Source organism: Marmota flaviventris, chromosome 4 (genome assembly GCF_047511675.1).
Source record: "Marmota flaviventris isolate mMarFla1 chromosome 4, mMarFla1.hap1, whole genome shotgun sequence".
Taxonomy (NCBI): Eukaryota; Metazoa; Chordata; class Mammalia; order Rodentia; family Sciuridae; genus Marmota; species Marmota flaviventris.
The window spans coordinates 74,518,471-74,543,851 of NC_092501.1; the positions used below are offsets into that span (position 1 = coordinate 74,518,471).

A 25,381-nucleotide genomic window follows, 5' to 3' on the forward strand; every position below is an offset into this window, starting at 1 on the left:
CAGGTTTTGAAAAACTGTCCACAGGTGGCTTCACTGCTGAATTCTACAGAGCAATCAAAGACTTAACTTGGATTATTCAAAAAGAAATAGAAGGGGAGGGGGTATTCCCACCTTATTTTATGAAGCCAGTATTAGGATGCTAAAACCATTCAAAGTTGTCACAAAGAAATAAAACTACAAACCAATATAGCTTATGAATATGGATGGTAAAATCCTCAATAAAATACTAATGAACCAAATCTAGCAACTTAGAAAAAGAATTGTACACCACCATCAAGTGATATTTATCCCAGGGATATAAGGTTGATTTAACATCTGAAAATCAACTAATATAATACATCATAGCAATAGAGAAAAAAAGTCACACAATTATCTCTATAGATACAGAAAAAGCATTTGAGTAAATCTGACATTTTATTACAAAAATGGTCAAAAAACTAGAAATGGATGATAACTTACTTAATAAAGGGTGTCTATGAAAAACTGACAGCTAACTTAATTCTTAATGGAAAAATACTGAATACTTCTCTCCTATGATCATGATTAAGACAAAGGTGGCCACTCTTATCATTTCTCTTCAACATTGACCCATTGCAATTAGACAAGAAAAAGAAAGAAGAGGAATCCAGGTTAGAAAGGAAAAAGTAAAACCATCTCTATTCACAGATGACATGATCATGTATACAGAAAATCTTAAGGAATACATTAAAAAGCTATTAGAACAAAACAAATTCAGCAAGATTGGAGGGTACAAGGTCAATATTTTGAAAATCAGTTTGGTTCTATATATTTGCAATGAATAATCAAAAAATAAGATTAAGGAAGTAATATAATTCACAACAACATTGGAAATAATAAGATTTTAAGAAATAAATTTAATCAAAAGTTCAGAACTTACACACTGAAAATTACAAAATACTGTTGAAAGTAATTAAAGAAGGTTTAAATAAATGGAAAAACATTCCATGTTCATGTGTCAGAAGACTTAACACTAAAATTGCAATACTCCCCAAACTGATTTATAGATTTAGCACAATCCCCATTAGAATCCCAGCTGACTTTTTTGAAGAAATTGACAAGCTAATGCTAAAATATGGAATTATAAGGAACCCAAAATAGCCAATACTATCCTAAGGCGTAAAAAAGTAAAGTGAACATTAAGAGTAGCCCAATCTTCAAGAAGGATCCCAAAACTAACAGCCTAATAGCTAAGTACACTAATTTAGAGAAGAGCTTGGTAACCATTTGCTGATGGGGGGCGGGTGTCAAAAATGTGTCCTGTATTCCTGGAAGAACTGTGGACTAACTGCTGTCCTTTCCCAGGCATGTTCCTGTTTTCAACTAGCAAGATAAACAGATCCCCAAATCTTCATTTTGCTACCCAGATCTGGCCAATAAGCTTTGATCTACAGTCAACCACTCAGGACTGAGTACTTCCCACACACTTTCATTTGCATATGTGGACTGGAGTGGGAACCTGGGAGCCAAGTTTCTCTATTTAAGCCAGTCCCACTCTTCATTTCTTCAGATCCACTTTCATTTTGTATGCAGGGCTCCATCTCTGGCTTGCAAACTGTCTTCTTTATTTTATTTTATTGGTACCAGGGATCGAACCCAAGGGTGCTTAACCACTGACCCATGTCCCCAGCCCTTTTCTTATATTTTTATTTGAAGACAGGGTCTTAGGGTCTCGCCAGGTTGCTTAGGGCTTGCTAAGTTGCTGAGGCTGGCTTTGAACTTGCAAATTTTCTTCTCAGCCTCCTAAGCCACTAGGATTACAGGCATGTGCCACCATGCCCAGCACAAACTGTTTTCTTTCTTTTATTATTATTTAAAGGTTCCATGCCTTTCTTAATTTTTTTTATATTTTATTTTATTTTTTTTTAGTTGTTGTAGTTGGACACAATACCTTTATTTATTTATATGCAGTGCTGAGGATCAAATCCAGGGCCTCCCACGAACTAGGCGAGCTCTCTACCCCTGAGCCACAACCCCAGCCCCACAAACTGTTTTCTTTTAAAATAAATCCTCCACCCTTCCCCCCCCCCCCCCCCCCCGCTCTTTGCTTCTTGTTTAGTGAATTTTGACAATAGAAAGACTCACATTTTCTGATTTCAAATTACTACAAAATAATAGTAATTAACTGTGGTACTGGCACAAGGATAAATATGTAGATCAATGTAAAAAGTTGAGAGTCCAGATATAGACCCATATATCTATGGTCAGCTGATTTTCAGTAAAGGTGCCAAGTCCAGTCAATGGAGTATAAAATAAGCTTTTCAACAAATGACACTGGGATAACTGGATAGTCACATGCTAAAGAATGACATCGGATCTTTATCTTGCATCATATAAAAAGGTGAACTCAAGACACAAGTGGTGGGTCAGACCTGTAATCCAGCACCTTGGAAGTCTGAGGCAGGATGATTGCAAATTTGAGGCCAGCATGGATAATTTAGTGAAACTTTTCTCAAAATTAACAACAACAACAAAATTTTAAAGGGCTGGAAGGCTTGGGGATGTAGCTAAGTGGTAGTTTATCCCTGGGTTCAATCCCCAATATAGGAGAAAAAAACAAAAAAGCTAAAACAGATCAAAGACCTGTATGTAAGAGCAAAACTATAGAAAACATGAGAGTAAATAGGAAAAAACATAGGAGTAAATCTTTATGACCTTGGATTTATCAAAGCCTTCTTAGATATAACACCAAAACCTAAGCAATAAAAATTTTAAAAATAGGTAAACTGAACTTCATCAAAATGTGAAATTTATGTGCTTCAAAGCATACCGTCGAGAATATGAAAAGATCACCCACAGAACTAGAAAAAAAGACTTGCAAATCACTTGTCCAGAAGAAACTTGTATCTAGAATATATATTTTTTTAAACTCTAGTAACTTAATCATTAAAAGACTAGCAGTTCCTTTTTAAAAAATGGAAAAGGCTCTGAATAGACATTTCCCCAAATAATGTATAATAATGGCCAATAAGCATATGAGAAGATACAGATTGAAACCATAATGAGATACCATTTCATGTCCACCAGGATAACTAAAATTAAAAGTCAGATAGTTACAAGTGTTGGCAAGGAGGATATAGAAAAAAAATGCAACCTACATGCACTGTTGACAGGAATGGAAAATGGTGCAAACACTTTCAATTTCTCAAATGACTAAACACTGAGTTGCCCTTTGATCTAGAAATGCCACCTCTAGTTCTATACACAAGTGAAATTGAAACATATGTTTATTCAAAGTCTTGTACATGACAGCAGCATTGTTCATAATAGCCAAAAGGTGGAAACAACTGTAATGTCCACTGTAATGTCCAACTGTAATGTCCTATTCATAGGTGAGATGGTTAAAAAAGTGGTACAATCATATAAAGGAATACTATTTAGCTCCAACAAGCAGTGAGGGACTTTATATAGTACAGCGTCAATGAAATAAAAAAAAAAATAAGTGAATAAACTCAATCATCAAAGACTATCTAACACACCATATGACTCCATTCATATGAAGGTCCAGTATAGGGAAATCTACAGGGACAGAAAAAAGGTTAATGGTTGCTTAGAAAGGAGTGGTGAGTGAGATGGGGAGGGCAGAAGGACTAGGTAGAAGGTTGAGGTTTTTTATTTTGTTTTTAGGGAATGAAAATATGTCAAATTGACGTGGGGATGGTTGCATATATCTTTGAATACACTAATAACTATTGAATTGTATTTTTTAAATAGTTGAGTTAGATGGTATGTGAATTGTATCTCAATATGGTTGTTAATATATAATTAACATTGGGTGCAAGAGAAATTGGGAGCTCAACAGCAAAAGATAAACAATCAAATATAAAATAATGGGTAAAGAATCTGGGTGAGCCTGGTGACTCATGCCTATAATCCCAGTGGTTGGAGAGACTGAGACGGGAGAATTTTAAGTTCAAGGCCAGCTTTAGCAATTTAGCAGACCCTAAGCAACTCAATGAGACCCTGTCTAAAAATAAAAAGGGCTAAGGATGTAGCTTAGTGGTAAATTGCCCCTGGAAAAAAGGAATCTGATTAATTTCCCATATATATATAATGGCCACCAAGCACATGAAAGATACTTGACATCATTAGTCTTTAGGGAAATGCAAATCAAAAGCACAGTGAGATACCATTTGATACTCCTTAGGATGGTTGTAATAAAATTTTTAAAAAATCAAAACATAATGATTGTGGGTGAGGATATGGAAAAAATCAGTTTGATGATTCTTAAAAAATTAAACAGAATTACCATATGACCTAACAGTTTCACTCAGTGAAATGTTCCCAAAACAACTGAAAATTGGTATTCAGAAATAATTTTATATAAATACTCACAGAAACACTATTCATAATAGCCCAAATGTGGAAAAAACTCAAGAGTTCATCAATAAAGGAATGGATTAAAAAAATTAATGTACCTATACAGTGGAGGTTTCACTAAGCCACCAAAAGGAATGAAGTATTGATGAAGTGTTGACACATTCTACAACATGGATGAAGGTTGAAAACACGCTAGGTGGCAGAAGCCAGACAAAAGATGACATATTGTATGATTCTATTTACATGAAAAATCCAGTACAGGAATTCTGTAAACAGAAAGCAGATTGGTGCTGGCCAGGGGATTGCGTGGGCAATTTTTCCTGCATTTGGGGTTCTTTTTTGTTGTGATGAAAACATTTGGGATGAATATTTAGACAGACATGGTGATTGTACAACATTTTTAATTGGACTAAAGGGCACCTGATTGTACACTTCAAAAATATTTTCAGGCATTCCATATTGCTTTCAGTCAATTTTAAGTTGCATTTTTTCAGAAACTTGTCTATTTTGTCTAAGTCTTCAAAGTTGTGTTGTGGATAACATCTCTGTCTTTGGTGTTCTGCATTTTCATTCTGCTTTGTGCAGATTTATTTTTATCCTCTATGAAATTCATGCTTCCTGAATTTAAGGGTTCATATCTTTCAACACTTCTAGAAAAGTACAGGCATTATCTTTTTTTAATATTGTCTCTCTCCATTTTCTCTCATCCTTCTGGAACTACTTCTTTCTAACCTAAGTTACTCATTGAATTTTCAATTTTCTAACCATGATTTATTTCTAAAGCTTCTTTTCTCTCCCTGTGAGGCTTCCCAATTTTATCTCAATGCTTTTTCTGTTTTTTTAATTGAATTTTTATTTTGTGTGAATTTTTATTTAATCTTAAAAACATTGTTTTATAATCTGAATCAGATTATTGTACTGGTTAAAGTTCTGGGCCAGCAATCTGCTCTCTGTCGTGTCTCTTGCCCTCACTCGTGGTAATTGCTTTCTTGTGTGTTTGCAGTGTTGGGTGTAAGTCATCTCCAGGGGGACTTATCTGTGGCTATAAGCCTTGTCTAACCAGTGTTTTATTTATTTATTTACTGTGTCCCATGAGTTTTATCAGCCTGGGATCAATTTTTCTGTTCATGTCTGTCTTATTCACAGCCCAGCTGTGCCAGGAAAGTAGAGCAGGTTGCAGACAGGTCAAAGAAATTGCCCAGAGACAGCATAGGAGATCTTTGGTTTTATTGGGGAAACTTATAAGAGATCAGGGACTGCTCCAAGAAGAGTTCAGTGGTGACAGGCTGATAGCGTACCTCAGCCTCTCAGTGTTTGGCCAGCAGTGCCTCTTCTCCCTCATGGTATTTTGTCTAGTGGTGGCCAACTGAATGAGAGACAAGTATCCTTTCCACAGTGCCCTTGGTTCTGCACCTGTGCCCACTCGGTCCTGGCATTCATGCAAGAAAGTAGCTTTTTATGGATAATACTAACTTGCCCTAGTTCCAAGTGTGCATAAAAGAAAGCCATTGTCCTTCAAGATAATATGTATCTGGACTTTTTGGCCCAAGCCTGCTCTCATTGTTCCCTTAACTTGGCTAGGTTTTTGGGAACAGAAAGGGACATTCAGGGAAATGGTGTTTTACTGTCCTTTTGCTTCAGGGATGATACAGTGTCTCGACTTGCAGCTTTCTGGATCATGTGGTGATGTAAATTCAAACCCCCAAACTATATAATCTTCTCATTATGAATTCTCAGCAGGTGAGTGTGGGATGAGGGATGGGTGCTATAAAGTCCTTCACTAAGAATTCAGATCAGAAAAAGTTGTTTGTACCAGGAAGTAGATTCTATTCCCGCCCACCATTTTTCTGAGGACTGTGGCTGTGTACAAACCTTTCCCCCACCACCAGTTCTGACTCTTTTCTGAAGTAGGTCCCTATCCTTATCTCCTTATCCATACCTTGGAGTAGAATTCAGTCTTCTAGATTTCAGGAACAGCACTTTACAGTGAGCATGTACAGCTCCATTTTTTAAAAATTATTTTTCACTTGGAACTTTACTAAGGTCTTAGCTTTGTTAAAAGAATTTTTGTTATATAACATTTTTGTTGTTTACAAGTTCTTTGGGGCAATCTTACTTGTGACATTGCTGAAACAATTACATTCTCTATTTGGTCTTATTGAATTAAAGAGCTTAAAATAGTACCTGGCATAAAAGCTAGCACTGGTGGGTTGGCTGCTACCATTTTTGTTGTGAGGTATTCTTATGACTATTTTTTAAAAATATTTTTAATTGTAGATGGACATAATACCTTTATTTTATTTATTTATTTTTAGGTGGTGCTGAGGGTCAAACCCAGGGCCTCATACTTGCGAAGCAAGTGCTCTGCCACTGAGCCATGATACCAGCCCCTATTCTGACTATTTTATTGTGGAGTTATCTATAGTTCTAATACTTTAGCAGCAGATTCTCATGCCTACCAGGTATTGCTGAAAGACACCATCCACAAATAATGAAAGGATTGTCTCTTTCTTTTCAACATTTGGAAGTCTTATTCTTTTTTTACCATGCCACCTCCCTCTTCCATCCCATAATTAGCCAGGCACAGTGATGGGTACGCCACATGTGCCATGCTCCTTATTTGAATCAGAAACTCTTTGATGCACATTTGCTCTAAGTTTCTGGTTGACACTTTTGAATGAGTTAAAAAACTTTTTTTCCTATAAACAATTTTTATTAAGAATGAATGTTGAAAGCCGGGCGTGGTAGCACACTCCCGTAATCCCAGTGGCTTGGGAAGCTGAGGCAGGAGGATCACAAGTTCAAAGTCAGCCTCAGCAAAAGTGAGGTGCTAAGCAACTCATGAGACCCTTTCTGTAAATAAATACAAATAGGACAGGGGATATGTCTCAGTGGTCGTGTGCCCTGTGTTCAATCCCTGCTACCCCTGCCAAAAAAAACAAAACAAAAAAAGAATGTTGAGCCAAGTGCAGTGGTGCACAACTGTAATCCCAACCAGTCAGGAGGCAGAAGCAGGAGGATCATGAGTTCAAAGCCAGCCTGAACAAAAAGTGAGGCACTAAGCAACTCAGTGAGACCCTGTCTTTAAATAAAATACAAAACAGGGCTGGGGATGTGGCTTAATGGTGGAGTGCCCCTGAGTTCAATCCCCAGTACCTCACAAAAAAATGAATGTTGAATTTTTCAATTGCATTTTCTGCATTTACTGACATAATTCTTACCTCCTTTGCTGAATTTCTGAATTGGATTAGTACAAATTTTGTTTTTTGTTGTATCAACTATTTAATTATTCCTGAGATGTTCTCAATCCTGGGACAGGATGGGGGAATTCCTATTTGGTTATGATGTATTTTGCTTTTAATATAACATTGGCTAATATTTTATTAGATTTTCAACCTCTTGGTCATAGAGAATTTGCTCTATAGTGTCTTCCTTCCTTCCTTCCTTCCTTTCTTCCTTCCTTCCTCCCTCCCTCCCCCCCCTCTCTTTCTTTCTTTTTGTACCAAGGATTGAGCTTAACCACTGAGCTACATCCCCATCCCTTTTTCCTATTTATTTATTTATTTTGGTACCAGGGATTGAACTCAAGGGCACTCAACCACTGAGCCACATCCCCAGTCCTATTTTGTATTTTATTTAGAGACATGGTCTACTGAGTTGCTTACTTAGAGACAGGGTCTTACTGAGTTGTTTAGCGGCTCACTGTTGCTGAGGCTGGCTTCCTATTATTTAGAGACAGGATCTAGTTGAATTACTTAGGGCCTCACTAAATTGCTGAGGCTGACTTTGAACTTGTGATCCTCCTGCCTCAGGATCCTGAGTTGCTGGGATTACAGGCATGTGCCACTACACCTAGTTCTTTTTCCTATTTTTTGATGGTCTGTGAGTCAGTGTGTGTGATGGTTATTTTAGTCTTTGGAAATGAATTGGAAAACTTTCCACTTTTTTAATGTTCTGAGAAGAGTTCATATAACAGGGATTTTATGAACACTTCATAGAACTGGTGTAAAACTGGACTTCGTAGCTTTGGGGAGAATGTTTCAGCTTTATCACCATATCAATAAATTGTTTCCTGAGAGCCAATTATGTTATTCTGTTCATGTCTTACGGTTTCTCTTTTAATTTTACAAAATATTGTTCTTTTCTAAGATTTGTTCTTGGGCATTCTCAGTCTTCTATTCTGTCACAGATATCTGTCTGTCTTCTCTGAGTGCATTCATTCTATTTTGCTTCATCCAGCCACTCATGGTGGGTAACCTCCAGTACTGGCCGCTGGTTGAATGGTAATTCCTTTTGTGGTGTTGGTTTCCTTATATCTTGGGTAATTCTTGGCTGTGTTTGTGAGACAGAACAGGGAGGTCCCTGATTCCCCCCTCCAGGTTTCCTGGGAATGTCAGCTGCTTTCACAGAATTGTTTTCACCAATGATGGGGTTCTGGAGCTGCAGACTCCTCCCCAAGCTTCCTAGCAACCCTCACAGGCACTAGAGGTCTGATCTTGACCAATATTTGACCTTCTTGGCACAGGTAGTGAGCATTTTTGTCATTCTTTGCAACCTGTTGAGTTAAACACTTATTGTGCATAGGAAAGATTACTCTAAAGAATTTGATAAGGAGAGGGGAAGCTTTATCTCCAGTCTTTAGGTGAGAATTTTAACAGACCTTGGTTGTAAAGTAAAGGAATTTACTCAAAGGACATCTGAAAAAATCCATATGCTGCACTCAACACACAAGTGCAGATCATGGATCGCGGTGTGGGGTGCAAACCCTGGTGTGGAGAGCAAAAAACTGACAAAGCATGTACAGAAATCCTGACAGCTAGTGCAGCGACTGACTCTGAGCCTGAGCAAGCCTTTTTTTTTTTCCCCCTGTAGATTTTGCTCCTCAGATCTTCAGAGAATAGTTCAGGCACCCTAACCTATGCATTGTTTTCCTTGTGTGCAACCCCAATAAAACATCCTCCAGATGATATTGCTTGCCACTTCATAATTTTTATCTCAAATTGAGTGAAAGAACCCTCTGATGAGCTGATAGAACAGGTAACATCCAAAAGAGCTGCCTTTTCATGATTTCTAATCGAGCAAGAGAACCCCACTGTGACTGATAAACATTTGCATTGATGTATTTGAGGTCCCCTGTTTGCCTGTCCATGATGCTCTTGTTGATCCTAATCTGGGGAGGGTATCCAGAGCCTTTCAGACTTACGTGGACTTCCATTTCTCCTGGCTGCTTCCAATTCTTAGGACACCACAAGGCCTCATTGCCCACCTGCTCTTACTAATAGAGGCAGAGATGTCAGGGCTCTCTGCTTGGCAAGGAGGCAGTGGAAATAGGACCCAATCCCTAGCTGATCCTAATGCAGCCACCCCTCTTGCCCCCAGCACACTTCTCTTGGCTGCTCCTACCTTGACAGCTGCCACCTGCTCCATCTGGGGTGTGTTTTCCTTCTTATCTCACCATGTGATACTTTCTCATTCACAATTTATATATGTATATACACACACTATATATGTGTTTATCCATAGTATAAATTTTATGCATAATTTACATACATATATGGTTATATATGCACGTGTATATATATATGGTTCAAGTATTTATGAATTTTTGTATGTGAATTCTTAGGTATATTTTTTCCATTGTCTTGAAATTTTGTCTAGAATTAGGCATCAAATATTTATTTATGCTCAGTCTTGATCCAATCTCCATTGAATGATGCTACTTTAACTTCAAATTATTAGCTTTTGTTTTTTTCATAGACAGATTTATTTAGGGAAGTAGATACACATTCAAGGGAGAATGGAGGCCATCTCAAGAGTGAGAAGGAGCCAATTTATTAGCATTCAATTCATGCAAGTAATGTTAGAACATTTTTAAAAAATTCTAATCTTTATTACCCAAATGACAAAAAGTTTTTTTCAAAAGTTGAATTCACTCACTATCTTCTGCTGTTAGATGTTTGGGGAAATCATTTATGCCAAGGGGGAAGGGAAGGTAACCCCCACCAACCAAATCAACACTACAGGTACATTTCATACCCCCACTGTCACAAGTGTCAAAAGGGCATGTAATGAAATAACTCTATTTGGAGATGAAGAATGACACTGATATTTTTAATTTATTGGATATCTATTAATTTGAGGAAATTAATAACTGGGTTACAATTTTGAAATTATTTTAACTGGAGAATGAAAATTATATTTTGTTGAGCAAATGACCTGAAATTAATATGAAAAACATTTTTCATTAAAGATTATTGGCTACTTGGGAGGCTGAGGCAGGAGTATCACTTGTGCCCAGGAATTCAAAGCCAGCCTGAGCAACATAGGGAGACTGTGTTTCAAAAACAAGCAAACAAACAAAAAATAATTATGCAAGAGGGAAATGGGAAAATTTTGTTCATCCTATGAGAAATTCTTCAGAGTCTTTTGAAGTGCCAGCTGTATGACCACCTGCCCCCTAGCATATTCAATGAAGTAAAAGTGCAATGTGTGTATTTTCTCTTATGTGTATCAGGGATTTCAGATTTGAAATAAGACTGGAATTAGCTTGAATTGAAATTATTGTTTTGGGTAGTTTCTGAATCTAAAACAGAAAAACTGCAACTAATGCTTCTCATTTGCATCATTACTCTCAAGAATCTCTAAGTCGTTAGAATTCCTGGTGGCAGCACCTCAAATTTGTATCTTGATTTCAAAATTGTGTGATTTTGAATATTGGCCACTATGATTAGTCTTTTTTTTTTTTTTTTTTTCAAACAATGAATCTGGTGCCCTCTGCCTTGAAAGTATTGCAAAGTAATAAAAATTTACTACACCTGTAAACTTACTTTTTGCTTTTCAGGATAATTATGGTATTACCAGAGCATTGAATTCCCTACTTGCTTAAGATTTTAGCCCCAGCACAGAGCACAAAGGAAAAAGACAGTGGGAGAGGGATGTGGTCCTCATTCTTTAGTACCCTGGACTTTACCTGGGCATAGCTTATTTAGAAGACAGTGATAAAGTCAGGAAAACTAAGCATTTGTTTGACGATTCTGCCTGGAAAAGAAGAAAGAAAGGTTGGGGAAGGAAGGAAGGAAGGAAGGAAGGAAGGAAGGAAGGGAGGGAGGGAGGGAGGGAATGGGCTATTTGCACCTCTGGCTATTCATTTGGGTATTCTTGGGGGGGGGGGGGAAACATCTCTGCAGCAGGCTCTTGTTTGGATACTAACACCCTGAGGTGCGAGTAAAGCCAGAAAGGAGATAGTCATGAAAGAAAAGGAGGCAGGTCAGATTTCAGAGGCTCCCAGGTGAGTTTCAGGACTGCTCTCACAGAAGTTTTACTTACAATTTTAAGTACCCTGTGGTTTCCCTTCCTTTATCACTTCCAGTTTTCACAGTTCTGCCTTTTCTCCTTTTGGTTTTCAGTTAGTGGTAAGAAGTGGTCAAAGAAAACAAAAAGCTGTTTTTATACCTATGAAACCGGGGATTTGCAAAGCAGAGATGACATTCGGGATCCGCCATCCCACGCTCTCTGCGCGGGCTGCCGGCGCCGGGAGATCCCGACGCAGCCCCGGGGGTTTGGGGTCTGCAGACTCCCGGTTGTGCTGCGCTGCGCAGAACGGAGTCGGTGACTACGACGTCCCACCAGCTGGGAGCAGCTGCGGAGAAGCTGGCAGCCGTGGAACAACGTATTTTATTGTTAGGATGTTAAAATGTGACATTTTTACACCGTGCAAAATGAGTCCATGACAAAAGAGGCACAGAAGAGGGCACAACGTAAACGGGTGTTCTAGTTTTACTAAGAGGGCAAAGTAGGTTGAAGGTTTTCATTAGTGGTGTGTTTATAGCAATCCCATTTTAGAATATTGTGATTTGCATTAAAAGGGAGGCAACTCCCTCCTAGCTATTTGATAACCACAGTTTGGAATCTGAAACATGACTCAGACAGGGAGGTGATCGGTTTCTTAGACCCTCTCTAGGTTTTCTGGGCCTCCCCCAATCCCCACCCCATCTCCCACCCAATTGCCCCCATCCTTCCCGCCTCCAGTTTCTTCTCTCACAGATTTCAGTCCCTCCCCATTCCCATTTATGAGTAAGTTCTTATTAAGTTCTCAAATCTGCCTTCATTTTCATGCACTCACACTGAAGTGGAATTAAATGTTGACATTTCAACATGAATCTTTTGCCCAAGTTCAGCAGGTGTCAAGATATTATGCAATATTTACTTCAGACCCTTTTTCCTTAAATAAATAAATGCAATGAAAAGAATTAACCGCCCCAAATTTCTTTTCATACACTTCTCTCCAGAGTTACCTCGAGATACCTCTCCCCAGAGGTAACTAATCTTTGAAAGTTGACATATATTAATCTCAGGCATATTTTCATTCATTGACTATGCACACATAAGTATACTAAGTATACTACACTAAGAATTATATTGTTTAATGACTTTTTTTAAATGAATAGAGTTTTATGGTGCATTTTTTAAATTTGCTTTATACCTCACTATGATACCGCTGGTTATCGGTCCTGCTTCCCCACATGCTGAAGTTTGAACATTAGAGAAGCATGCTGAGGCAAGCACATGAAGCAGGGTTTATTTAAAAAGGGGTAACACAGACTTCTCCCGTGAGGGTAGCCTGGTATCCCAAGAAGCTAGGTATTCTGCTCTTTTTATATGTTGTAGGATTCCTTTGTTCTCCTGCCTTTTCCCCCTTATCTTTCTCCTTCCTGCCTACGTGACTAGGCCCAGGAATGCTCTGTGGGAGGACCAAAAGGTGGGAAACAGGTGGGCTGAAGGGGGAATCTTTTGCCCAAGTTCAGCAGGTGTCAAGATATTATGCAATATTTACTTCAGATCTTTTTCCTTAAAGAAATAAATGCAGGGTGAAGTAGCCAAGGACACATTAACAACCTTATAGAGAGGGGAAATTCCTGGGACAGGTTACCTTGGCAACAGGTTGGAGCAGGGGCAGGTTCTTCATAAGATCCCTCAGGGGATACTCTCCAACTTCCCAGACTCACTCAAAATTGGCCTCTTAGGTCTGACCTGACTCAATTTACCTATCTACACTGACTGCCTACTAAATCTGGCTTCAACTATGTGTGTTCTTGAGATTTATTCCATGTTGGTAAGGAGTAACTATTATTTTGTTCATTTTAACTACTCTATAGTATTCCATTGTAACTCAGTTCTCAGCTGCTGGTAGGCAGGTGTTTACCCTTGTTTGCTATTACCAGGAATGATGCATTGACATATCATTGCACCTATCCCCTCAGGTACTCCATGAGAGCTTCCTGAGACCCAACATCTCAGATGTGGGGCAATCTCTGATTTCTCTGGGAATTTAGAAGTTGCTTTCTACCATCAGGTTGATTTACTTCCCCAGCAGCAGTTTGTAAGAGCTGTTCCTTTAACAACAATTGAGTTACTAGATTTTAAAAATTCACATTAAAAAAACCCAACTTATTTTAAATGGGTGGATAGTGAAATTGTTTCTCTTTGTTTGATTTTCCATTTTTCTTTTTTTTTATTAGTTGCTCATGAAAATACAATGTTCTTGACATATCATACATTTGAATTAAATGGGGTATAATTTCCATTTTTCTAATGACAAATGAGTTTGGACATCTTTTCATTTGCTCAAAAGATCATTCCTGGTTCTTTTCTATGAATTGCCTGTTTATAATATGTTTATTACTTTTTATAACTGACTTTAGAACTCATATACCTATTTAGGTAATATTCTTTGCTTGCATTTGTCCATTCATTGACTATCTATAGTATTGCTTAATGACTTGTAAAAGTAAATAAATAGATCAATGAGGGGGGATTGAACTCAAGGTTGCTTAACCACTGCGCCACATCCACAGTCCTTTATAAAAAATTTTGTTTAGAGTCAGGGTCTCATTAAGTTGCTGAAGCTGGCTTTGAACTCTTGATCCTCCTGCCTCCACCTCCCTACCCTGTGGAATCACAGGTGTGCGACACCGTGCCCAGCAAAATGGATTTAAATTAGAGTTGCAAGTAATTTGTAGATTATTTCAATGAGAATTGCTGTATTTATGATATGCATAATCAAACATGCTATACTCCCCATTTAGCTAAGTCTTGTATTGCCTATAAAGTTTTATACTTTTTGCAATAAAAGTTCACACATATTTTTGTTAGATTCATTCAATAAAATTTATATCAATTTTATTGCTATTATGAGTAATCCTTTGAGTATGTGTGGTACTGGGGATTGAACCCAGGTCCTTGAACAAGCTCAGAAGTGCTCTACCACTGAGCTACACCCTCCAGCCCTTTCAATTTTTAAATTTTGAGGCAGTATCTCATTAAATTACCCAGGCGGCCTTGAACTCACCATTTTCCTGCCTCAGTTTCCCAAGTAGCTGGGATTACAGGTGTAAGCCATTGTATCTGGCTCATTTTGTTTTTAATGTGGAACAGTGTGAGTTTCCTTATAAGATGTATGGTTTGGATATGAGGTGTTCCCCAAAAGCTCACGTGTGAGATAATACAAGAAGATTCTGAGGAGAAATGATTGAATTGTGAGAGTCTTAACCCAATCAGTGAACTAATCCCTGATGGGATTAATTGAGTGCTAACTAGAGGCAGGTGTGGCTGGAGGAAGTGGCTAATTGGGGGTGTGGCTTTGGGGTATATATTTTGTATCTGGAGCTGGAGCCTCTCCTCCCCTCCCCCTCCCCCTCCCCTTCCCCTTTCCCCTCCACCACCCCTTCCCCTTCCCCCTCCCCCTCCCCTTCCCCTTTCCCCTCCTCCACCCCTTCCCCTTTCCCCTCCTCCACCCCTTCCCCTTCCCCCTCCTCCTCCCCTTCCCCCTCCTCCTCCCCTTCCCCCTCCCCCTCCCCTTCCCCCTCCCCCTCCCCTTCCCCCTCCTCCTCCCCTTTCCCTTCCCCCTCCTCCTCCCCCTCCTTCTCCTTTTTTTGGGTGGGTACTGGGAATTGAACTCAGGGGTGCTTAACCACTGAGCCACATCCCCAGCTCTTTTTTACATTGTATTTAGAGATAGGGTCTCACTGAGTTGCAAGTGGCTCACTAAATTGCTGAGGCTGGCTTTGAACTCTTGATCCTCCTACCTCAGCCTGAGTTGCTGGAATTATAGGCATGGGCCACCGTGCCCAGCACTCTCCCTCTGCTTCTTGATCACCATGATGTGAGCTGCTTTCCTCTGCTATCCTCTTTGGCCATGAGGTTCAGCCTCATCTCAAGCCCTGAGGAATGGAGCTGGCCTTCTCTGGAATAAAACCTATGAGACCGTGAGCCCTCAAATAAACTTTTCATCCCCCACAGTTGTGCTGGTCAGATCCTTTAGTCACAGCAGCAAAAAAGCTGACTAAAACACAGGAGTATATCTGTCAACGCCACTCTGATGAGCAAGGGGGACCCCACCCCAGGAGACTTCTGCCAGGGGCCAACAAAGGCAGGAAGGTGGAGACACCCAGCTCAAAGGAGGCCTGGGGATATATCAGAAGGAGGTACCATGAGAGGCCCTGGTGTGGGGCTTGGAGCCCCCTGGTGGGTAATCTGGGGCAAATCCCTTTTGCTCTTGGGGCCTCATGCTGCCTTCTGACTGTAAAACAAACAAATAAACAAACAAAAAACACAGATGATTCTCTGTTATGGGTTTCAGCACTATTTCTCTCTGCTGGACTTGCTGCTCTGCAGGAGTTTTGGAAATTTGTTTGTTTCCCTCCCCATATGGGAGGAGCTGCCTGGTTTTCAGATGTCTCCTCTGGGTATGAAGAGGCAAACTCAAGGATTAGCAATTAAGTGGAATTAAGCTTATCTTCAATTATCCATTGATAAATGAGACTGAGGGAGGGGAAGGGGCAAAATCTCTACTGTTGGTACTTAGCCTGGGTGTTAGAGATGATCCAGCAGGACAGACAAAATGGGTAAAGACACTTTGAGAAAGAAGGCTAGAGAGAGGGTCTAGCCCTACAGACACTTGAACAGATCACAAGGTATGACAATAATAGTAATAAAGTGTCATTGGTCCAAGAAAAACACAAATACAGTCAATCCTCAATATCTATGTGTTGGTCAGCTTTCTATTACTATAACATAATACCTAAGATAATCAAATTACAAAGAGAAAAGGTTTATTGTGGCTCACAATTTTGTACGTTTCAGTTCATAGTCAGTTATCTCCATTGCTTTTGGGCCTGTGGTGAGGCAGCACATCATGACAGGAACACAGGGCAGAGAAAGGCTATTCACTTCATGGTGAAGGAAGAGAGAGGAAGAAATGGATGTTCCCATAACTCTCTTTGAAGGCACATTCTAATGACCTAAGACCTCCTGCTAGGTTCCAATTCTAAAAGATTCCACCACCTTGCACAAGTACCAAGATTAGGACCAAGACTTTAACACATGGGCTTTTGGGAGACCCTTCAGATGCAAACTATAGCACCTGGACTCCCCATCTGTGGATTCAACCAACCTCAGGCCAAAAATATTCCAGGAATGCTGAAAGAAATCAGGAAAACAATCTCATTCACAATAGAGTTCTAAAAATACCTAGGAATAAACCTAATCAAAGAGGTGAAATACCTCTATGATGAAAATTATAGAACACTGAAGAAATTGAAGAGGACGCTACAAGAAGAAAGAACATATTCACAAATGGACAAAATTAATATTTTAAAATGGCCATATTACCAAAAGCAATCTACAGATTCAATGCAATACCCCCATACCAGTGACTTCCTTTACAAAACTTAAAAAGAAAAAAATTCTAAAATTTATATGAAAGCAAAAATGATTCCAAATAGCCAAGACAATCCTAAGCAAAAAAGATCAGTGCTGGAGGCATCACAATGTCTGATTTCAAAATATACTACAGAGTCATCATAACAAAACCAGCATGGTACTGGCATAAAAGCAAACACATAGGCCAACAGAATAGAACAGAGGACACAGAAACAAACCCATGTGGCTACTGCCTATTGATTCTTGACAAAGTTGCCAGAAACATACATTGGAGAAAACACAACCTCTTTGACAAATCGTATAGAAAAAATTGGATCTCCTTATGTACAGAAATTTGAATCTAGATCCCTCTCTCTCATCCTGTACAAAAATCAAGTAAAAATGGATCAAAGACCTTAATATGAGATCTGAAACTTTGAAACTGCAGGAAGAAAACAGGAGGAAACGCTTCAAGAAACAAGCACAGGCAACAATGTCCTGAATAGGATTCTTGTATCTCAGGAATAGCAAAAATTGACAAATGGAATAGTATCAAGTTAAAAAGTTTCTGCACAGCAAAGGAAACAACAGAATGATGAGACAGCTTATAGAATGGGAGGAAATCTTTGTAAGCAACTCTTTCAACAGAGGATTACTATCCAGAATACATAAAGAACTAAAAAACTTAACACCCCCCAAATAACCCAATCAATTATTGGGCAAATAATCTAGTCAGTTAAAACTGAATAGATTCTTTTCAAAAGAAATATAAATGGCCAATAATTATATGAAAAAATGATCAACCATTGGGAAATGGAAGTCAAAACTACATTGAGAATCCATCTCATGCCAGTCAGAATGGTTGTCATCAAGAATATAAAAAACAAGGGCTGGGGATTTAGCTCAGTGACAGAGCACTGACCTAGTATGCACAAGGTCCTGTGTTCAATTCCCAGTAACACACACACACACACACGCGCACGCGCACACACACACACAGAGGAAAACAAAAAAATACAAAACATAATAAATGCTGATGAGGATGAGGGGAAAGGAACTGTTGGTGGGAATGTAAATTCGGATAATCACTATTGAGATTGGTATGGAAAATGCTCAAAAACTAAAAATAGAACTACCATATGATCCAGCTATACCTCTCCTGGATATATACTTAAAGTAATTAAAGTCAGCATGCTATAGACATACACATTTATCATGGCACAATTTACAATAGTCAAGTCATGGGATCAGCCTAGGTTTCCATTTGTGGATGAATAAATAAAGAAAATGTGGGATATATACACAATAGAGAACTCTCAGTACATAAATATGAAACTATATAATTTGTAGGAGAATGGATAGAACTGTTAAGCTAAATAAGCCAGACACAGAGAGACACATATGGCAAACTTTCCCTCATATGTTGAATCTAGGGTGTTTTAGTAAGCATTTTCGATGCTGTGACTAAAAGACCCAACCAGAACAATGGTAGGGGAGGAAAAGTTTATTTGGGGGCTCATGATTTCAGAGGTCTTGGTCTATGGGCAGCTGGGCTCCATTCATTGGGGCTCAAGGTGAGTCTGAACATCATGGCAGTAGAGTGTGGTGGAGGCAAGCAGCTTAAATGATGATCAGACCTCTGAGGGACTCCACTTACCAGATATAAAATTTATACCATGCCCCCAGAGATCCACCTCCTCCAGCCACACCTTACCCACCTTTAGCCACTAGCTAATCCCTAATTCACCGATTGGATTAAGCTGTCATAATCCAATCATCTCCTTTAAACCTTGCCTTGTCTCACACATGAGCTTTCGGGGACATGTCACATCCTAACCCTAATGTAGGGGAAAAAAAGATGACATAAAAGTAGCAAGGAGACTATCAAAAGTGGGGCAGGAGAAGGTAAGGGAGGGTAATGGGGAGTGGATATGATCAAGGCATGTCATGTACATGTACAAATATGCCACAATGAAACCCATTGTTCTGAATAATTGAAAGGCACTAATAAAATTGGAGGAGGGTTCATGTGTATTGAACATGTACAGACTTTATTTTTCTTGTCATTATTCAAAAAACCATACAAAGTATAACAACCATTCATTCAGCATTTATATTGTGTTAGATATTAGATGTTATCTGAAGATGATTTAAATGATACAGGAGGATGTACATAGTTTATATGCAAATGTTATACCACTTTATATATAAACTTGAGTATCTATAGATTTTAGTACCCATGGGGGTTCCTGAAACTAATCCCTCATGGATACCAAGGAATACCATGCATCAATGAACCAAAAGGAAATGTAGTAGCAGCCCATGCATTCAATCAATGGGTCCAGAAAGACAAAGCTGCTTTTTTTAAATAAACACTACTAGGACCTAAATATATATATCTAAAGCATTGCACATAGTTGTAGATGATCATGAAAAAATTTTCAAATTAAAGATTTAAATGTAAAAATAAAAGCCTATAAAGGCATTATAAGAAATGATTAATCTGTGTATAAATTTACTATAGAAAAGGTATTCAAAAGTAAAGCACACAAAAGACAAAACAGAAGAAAAATGATGGATGTACTTGATTCTGACAGGTGTTTAAAATTTCTGAGCCACAATAGACACTCTAAGCAAAGATAAAAGACAGGCTGGGAGAACAGATCTGCCACATCTACAACACAGGATGCACATCCAAGACACAGAAAATCATGTAGGAAATGATGAGAAATTTTTTTGTGTGTTGCTAATAGAGACAATTACTTTAATAGATACCATCACTTCATCTGTTATAGTGAATAACAGATGGGCAGTAATTCAAGAGGACACCAGAAAGCTTTTACATCATAAAATGAAAATGACAGAAGGGCAAACACCTTCACCACCCCAGCCTTTGATTAATTTTTTCTTCTGATCTCTGTTCTCTCATCCACATCAGCCTGCTGCTCCCAGAATGGGCTCTGCCTTCAGATTTTATGCTGGTTAGCATACCAGTCTATGAGCTTGCCTGAATAGTGTAATGGGGTCCCTAACTTAGCTGAGAAACCTGGACAAGTCTTCTTTGATTTCAGCTTCATCCCAAGGCCCATGAATGTTCTCTTTAAAAAGCTGCAGGCGAATGAGGTAGAAAGGGCAGAGACAGGAGATGGAAACCAGCAGAAGAGCCAAGAGTATGGCTCCCACGGCACTAATGGACAGCAGGCCTCCCACGGCACTAATGGACAGCAGGCCTCCCAAGGCTGAGAAGGCAAAAAGCAGCGTGACCCCCACATAGCTGCGGGGAGTACAGGCCTTCAGTTTCTTCTGTAACATGGGCCACAGTGCAAAAATCTGGGTGGCAAACGACACCATGATGAAGGCATGCAGGGACCGAGGAAGATGTGAGGCCAGGCAGACAGAAGCGAAGGTGGCCATGGTCAAGGACAGTGTGCTGGATACAATGGCAGCATTGGCCCCATAGTCAAAGAAGATGAGGTGGCCCAACAGCATGAAGACTGACATGGCATAGATGGTGTCAGTGCTGACGGACTCTGTCTTCAGCACTGGTGAAAACCCGTAGGTGAGAGCAGTGAAGACCAGGGTGCTCTTCAGGTCAGCCCACTGGGTCCGCCGGCTCTTCTTCCGCCCTTCACCACCATCAATGAGATCAAACAAAACACATCCCATCAATGAAGATGCCAGGCCAGTTCCAAAAAGCCAGTGGGGGGCCAGAAGACCCTCATCCATATACCACCAGATGACCCCAAAGACGCAGACGCTGCACAGCTGTTGGATCCCCACACTGGACTCGAACACCACTGCCCAGGATTGATATTTCCAGGCACAGATGTTCTTCCGGAGCTCTTCCAGGAACCGTGGGTCCACGTAGTTACCGGGGAAGGGCTGCCGCTCTAGAGGACCTTCTGCCACGCGGCCTCCTTGGTGTCGATGACAGGTTGGGCACGCGTCATCTTATCCTGTCCCCTAAACTCAGGCCCCTTCAGACTCCCTGCAAGTCCCTGTGGTTCTCCTTCTTTGTGAAATAAGACTCCTCCGGAAGGCGTCTCCGACCGTTCCTTGTATTCAAAGGCTCCAGCCCAGGACCGGCTCGCAACAGAGGAGTCCCTTTTGTGAGGCTGGGCAACACAGACACATTCCCGCCCTCGTGTCCCCGGGGTGTGCTGCCCAACCGCCCACCGGCTCCCCCTTCGGGTCGCTGCGCGGAGCTGCCGCGAGCACTTCCTGGAGAAAAGGTTTAATGAGGACCCGACCGCTCACCTGGGCAGCAGCACGAACTAATGAACACTCCTGGCAGCCATCGGAGCCAGATGATCTATAATGGCCACAAGGGACCCGCGTGTGCTAACCGTTCTAGGGGAAAAACAATGAAAAATGAAGGATGTCCCATGTGGTAAAGGGGGACTTTCCGTTAAAGGACCTGTAAGCTGACGCTGCACTTGGAATGGTTAGCTTGCTATGTTTACTTAAATCGCAAGTCTAGGTTTCTATTCTTGTCAATTATTGACAAAGAAGATTACAGGAGATCCCTCCCTTCTTCCCTTCCCTACCCTTTTCTCCCTCCTCCCCCTCCCTTCCTTCCTTCTTTCCTCCCCTTTCCCTCTTTCTGAGATGTCAGGAATTGAACCCAGGCCCTCATGACAAGTGTTTACTTTCAAATTGCAGTGGCCTGCTGTGTTTAGGGGTGCAGGTGGTGTGGTACAACACTGAGTGCTGTATTTATTTATATACTGAGATGAAGTTTAAAAAGAGCATGAAAGACCTTATTTACTGATGCAGAAAAACTCACAAATTGTGTGTGTGTGTGTGTGTGTGTGTGCACAAGCACGTGCATGTGAAAAGCTTTTTGTGAAACTGCATACAATATGATATTTTTTCTGTTTTTAAAAAGCCCTTTTATTAAAAAAAATCTGAGCTACATTCTTTAGAAATGTCAATGTCATAAAAAATTCCAAAAGGCTATTCTAGATAAGGGGAAACAAAAGATGCAAGGATTAAAGGCATTGGCAGACAACTCTCATTATAGAAAAACTTAACATTTGAATGTGAACTGTGTATTTTTTAATTTTCAATTGACACATAATGTACATATTTATGGGACACGGTGATATTTCCATGTGTGCATACAATGTGCAAAATCAAATCAGGATAGTTAGCATTTCCATCGCTGGAACCATTTATCATTTCTTTGGTTGGAAAATTTAAAATCTTTATTTTAAAATATATGATAAATTCTTGTAAACTATACTACACCTCATATTTTATTCTGTTAAGTTACTGTGAACTTTCTGAATTTAGCAACTGGACTGCATCCTTGTTCCTAGGAAGTGTACCCTAAAGTATTGAGGGTTAAAGGTAATCCATCAGACCAGCAACTACCTCTCAAATGATTTGGGGTCAAATTGTGTCTTGTTCCAGAGTCACTAAGTTTCCCCACCAGCAGAGACCTCACAGTGACTGCCAGCCCCAAGTAATGCAGATGGCACAGAGCTGCCAGGAATTAACAAGTACAGGGAGCTGGGAGCTGGTTCACCCACCACTGGTGCAAGGAGAAACCTGTCTCAAGTCAGGAGATAGTTTCCAGACATCCCCACACATGCCAAGATATTTGTTCATCCCATTGGGAAGTGGCTGTGTTGGGTAGGGCTGAGCAGTTGGGCATGGGGCTAATGGTTGCCCCCAGAGTAATCAGCAAGTGATAGGAAAGAAGGCTCTAATGAGCCAGGAAGCTTTCCTGAATGAAGTCACCTGCTAAAGGCACCAACAGCCCCCAGCCATTAAGTCTGAATCCAAGCTGCCTGGAAGGGAGACCTAGAACCCCTCTTTCCTGTCAGTCAATTAAGCTCCTACATGAGAAACAGAGTTAGAGTGATTTTAATGTTCTAAATAAGCAATAAGGTGTTGTGAAAGAAAACTCTGAATCTCTGGATTCTTTCACTGTGCAGTATAGTTTTTTTACTTTGAATTCCTTGCATGGAGAGAATAGAGGGCTCCAAGAATTCCTGCTGGGCCCAGGGATAGTGGTTTGGAAGAGCTTCCAGAACCTGCCATCCTCCCTGGATGTTTTCTCCTGACTGTGGGTGACTGTGGATAGCAGTAGTGGGTGCAGCCCATGCCCTTCCCACAGAGATGAGTGCAGTAATTTTGATCATTGATCCTCACAACAACTCTTGGAGGGACAGTTTTGCCTCTTTTGTAGATGAAAAAGCTGGTTTGCAAGTGATGGAGGGAGAGAACAAAGTCTGATGCCTCTGACTCCAGACCTGGCCCTTGTTGCCAAACCAAAACGACACAAGACTTGCTTGTATTTCTCCTCAAACAGCGATTCTTAGACTTTACATTCAAAAAAGATTGGAAGTCAGCCAGATTTTTCAGTCTTTTCTTTTGTAAGTCAGGAAATTGAAAGAACCACAGGGTGAGCAGAGATTCTTTTATCATTCATTGCAGCTCCGTAAGTGAGGGTAAGTGAGGTATTAATCCCTCGTTTTTGAATGGTGAAACCCAGACTGGGCAGAGCAGATGATTTACCCACAACTGTGGGTGGCAAGGCAGGCAAAGTGGGGCCCACATTCTGCCATAGGAGAGGTTCCCGTGGGGGGCCTCCTGGAGGTGAGGTAGATGGGGATTTTCAGGCAGGGCCCTAAGGACCTTTGGTGCTGCCAAACCCTGAACATAATATTATGCCCCTTTCCTATAAGCAAATTCAAAATGTAAATCATACTAAACTGAAGTGTGAGGAGTCCCCAAACAAATTGCTGATTTGCCTCTTGTTCACTTCTTGTATTTGCTTTTTTTTTTAAATTGAAGTACACAATGTGAAATCATTAAATTAGTTACTGTTTTGTGTGTGGGCTTTGCTGCTGCTCTACTCACAGCCTCAGACTGCCCACTGAATAACCCCCTGTGTTAATAACCCCCTCCATCAGGAGCTCCTTACTAATGGAGAAACTGGTGGTCCAAGGCCACAGAAGGTGCCTCTTCATCCCTTCAGGAGAACTTCTTCCCAGGGGGGACTCTTTGCAGTCCCTAGTTACCATCCTCCACCTTTGTCATGGGAATTCCTAGAGTAGAGAGTGCCTGTCCAACAGGCAGCCCATCCTAGGCTCAGAGAATGTAAGGCCAACTGAGAGGGAGTACCTGTTCACTTTGGAGGACTTTGACCATGTTTGGGCCCCGTCTCACCCTCCAGCTGGCTTCATGCTGTACATCTTCCAGAAGGTGTCCACCCCGTGGGGCCACCAGGGACCCCTACACCCTCACAGGCAACATGGAGAGGAATGAGCTGATCTGTCTGGTGGGGTGGATGGGAATGAGGAGGGAAAGCCTCTGGTCAGGGTAGCTGGGGAAGCCAGAGGGGAGCTGAGCACAGGGAAAGGTAGTGAGGAAAGAGGCCTCAAGTGAGGGGGCCTATCACTTCTCCTTCACTGGCCCAGCCTTCCTTGGCCTGATCATTCTTGTCCCCATGCCCACATGAAGGTGAGAGCAAGGACCCACCAGCTTTCCACCCACACTCATGCTCCTACCCTTCACTTCTGAGGCGCAGAAGACAAGTTCCACTTTTCATGGCCTCAAGACTGAACGGAGGGAAGGCCCTTAGGTTGATCTGGGAGTCCTGCAGGGAGAGAAGCTATGGAGAGCAACTGCTCCAGGAGATGTGAGAGCAACTGCTTTCAAAAGAGATATGGTCTCCTCAGCAGTGGGCAGGATGTGGCACAGGGTGGGTGCTTCCTGTGAGTAAGGAAGACTTCCCGCCCTCCTCTTCTAGGAGTGTATGTTGAGCTCATGACTGGACTGCTGTCTCCTGGTGATCTAGCTCAGAGTCCAACAGAGAAAGCCTCCTAATGGCAAGCTGTTATTTGATGTTACCCACACAGTAAGAGTAAGAGGACCTCCACTCCTGGGGCAGGAGGGAAGCAGCCATGTTGACACCTTCTGCAGCCAGACCTTACTCCTGAAACAGGCCTTGTCTTAGGTGAGCCCCCTCCATCCCTCCACAGCCTGAAGCCCAGTTTATCTGGCTCCAGTATCCAGATGGGGATAGGCCGGGACGGGGCATGGCAAGGCAGACACTTTATAGAAGTGTAGGGCAGTAGGTGCATCAGTCACACCCTCTTTCCACTCTTCCTGTGATACCCAAAACAAGCATACACTCACAAGTTGTTTTTATTTTGAAATAACTTCAGACTTTTACAAACATTATGAGAAGGGCAGAGAACTCTCACGTGCCCTTGATCAAGACGTGCCAGTGGGTACATTTTTATTGCTTTTGCTTTGCCACTTGCTCAGGGGCTCTGCCTCTTATCTCTTTCTCTCATTTACTCTTTCTTCCTTTCCCTCTCCTCTTTTT

At 40.8% G+C, this 25,381-nt stretch overlaps 1 pseudogene; it reads right to left on the reverse strand.

The window, feature by feature from the left end:
- Nucleotides 1–19,837: 19,837 nt before the first annotated feature.
- Nucleotides 19,838–21,283, reverse strand: LOC114102460 (phosphatidylinositol N-acetylglucosaminyltransferase subunit C-like; annotated as a pseudogene).
- Between the last annotated feature and the right edge of the window lie 4,098 nt (nt 21,284–25,381).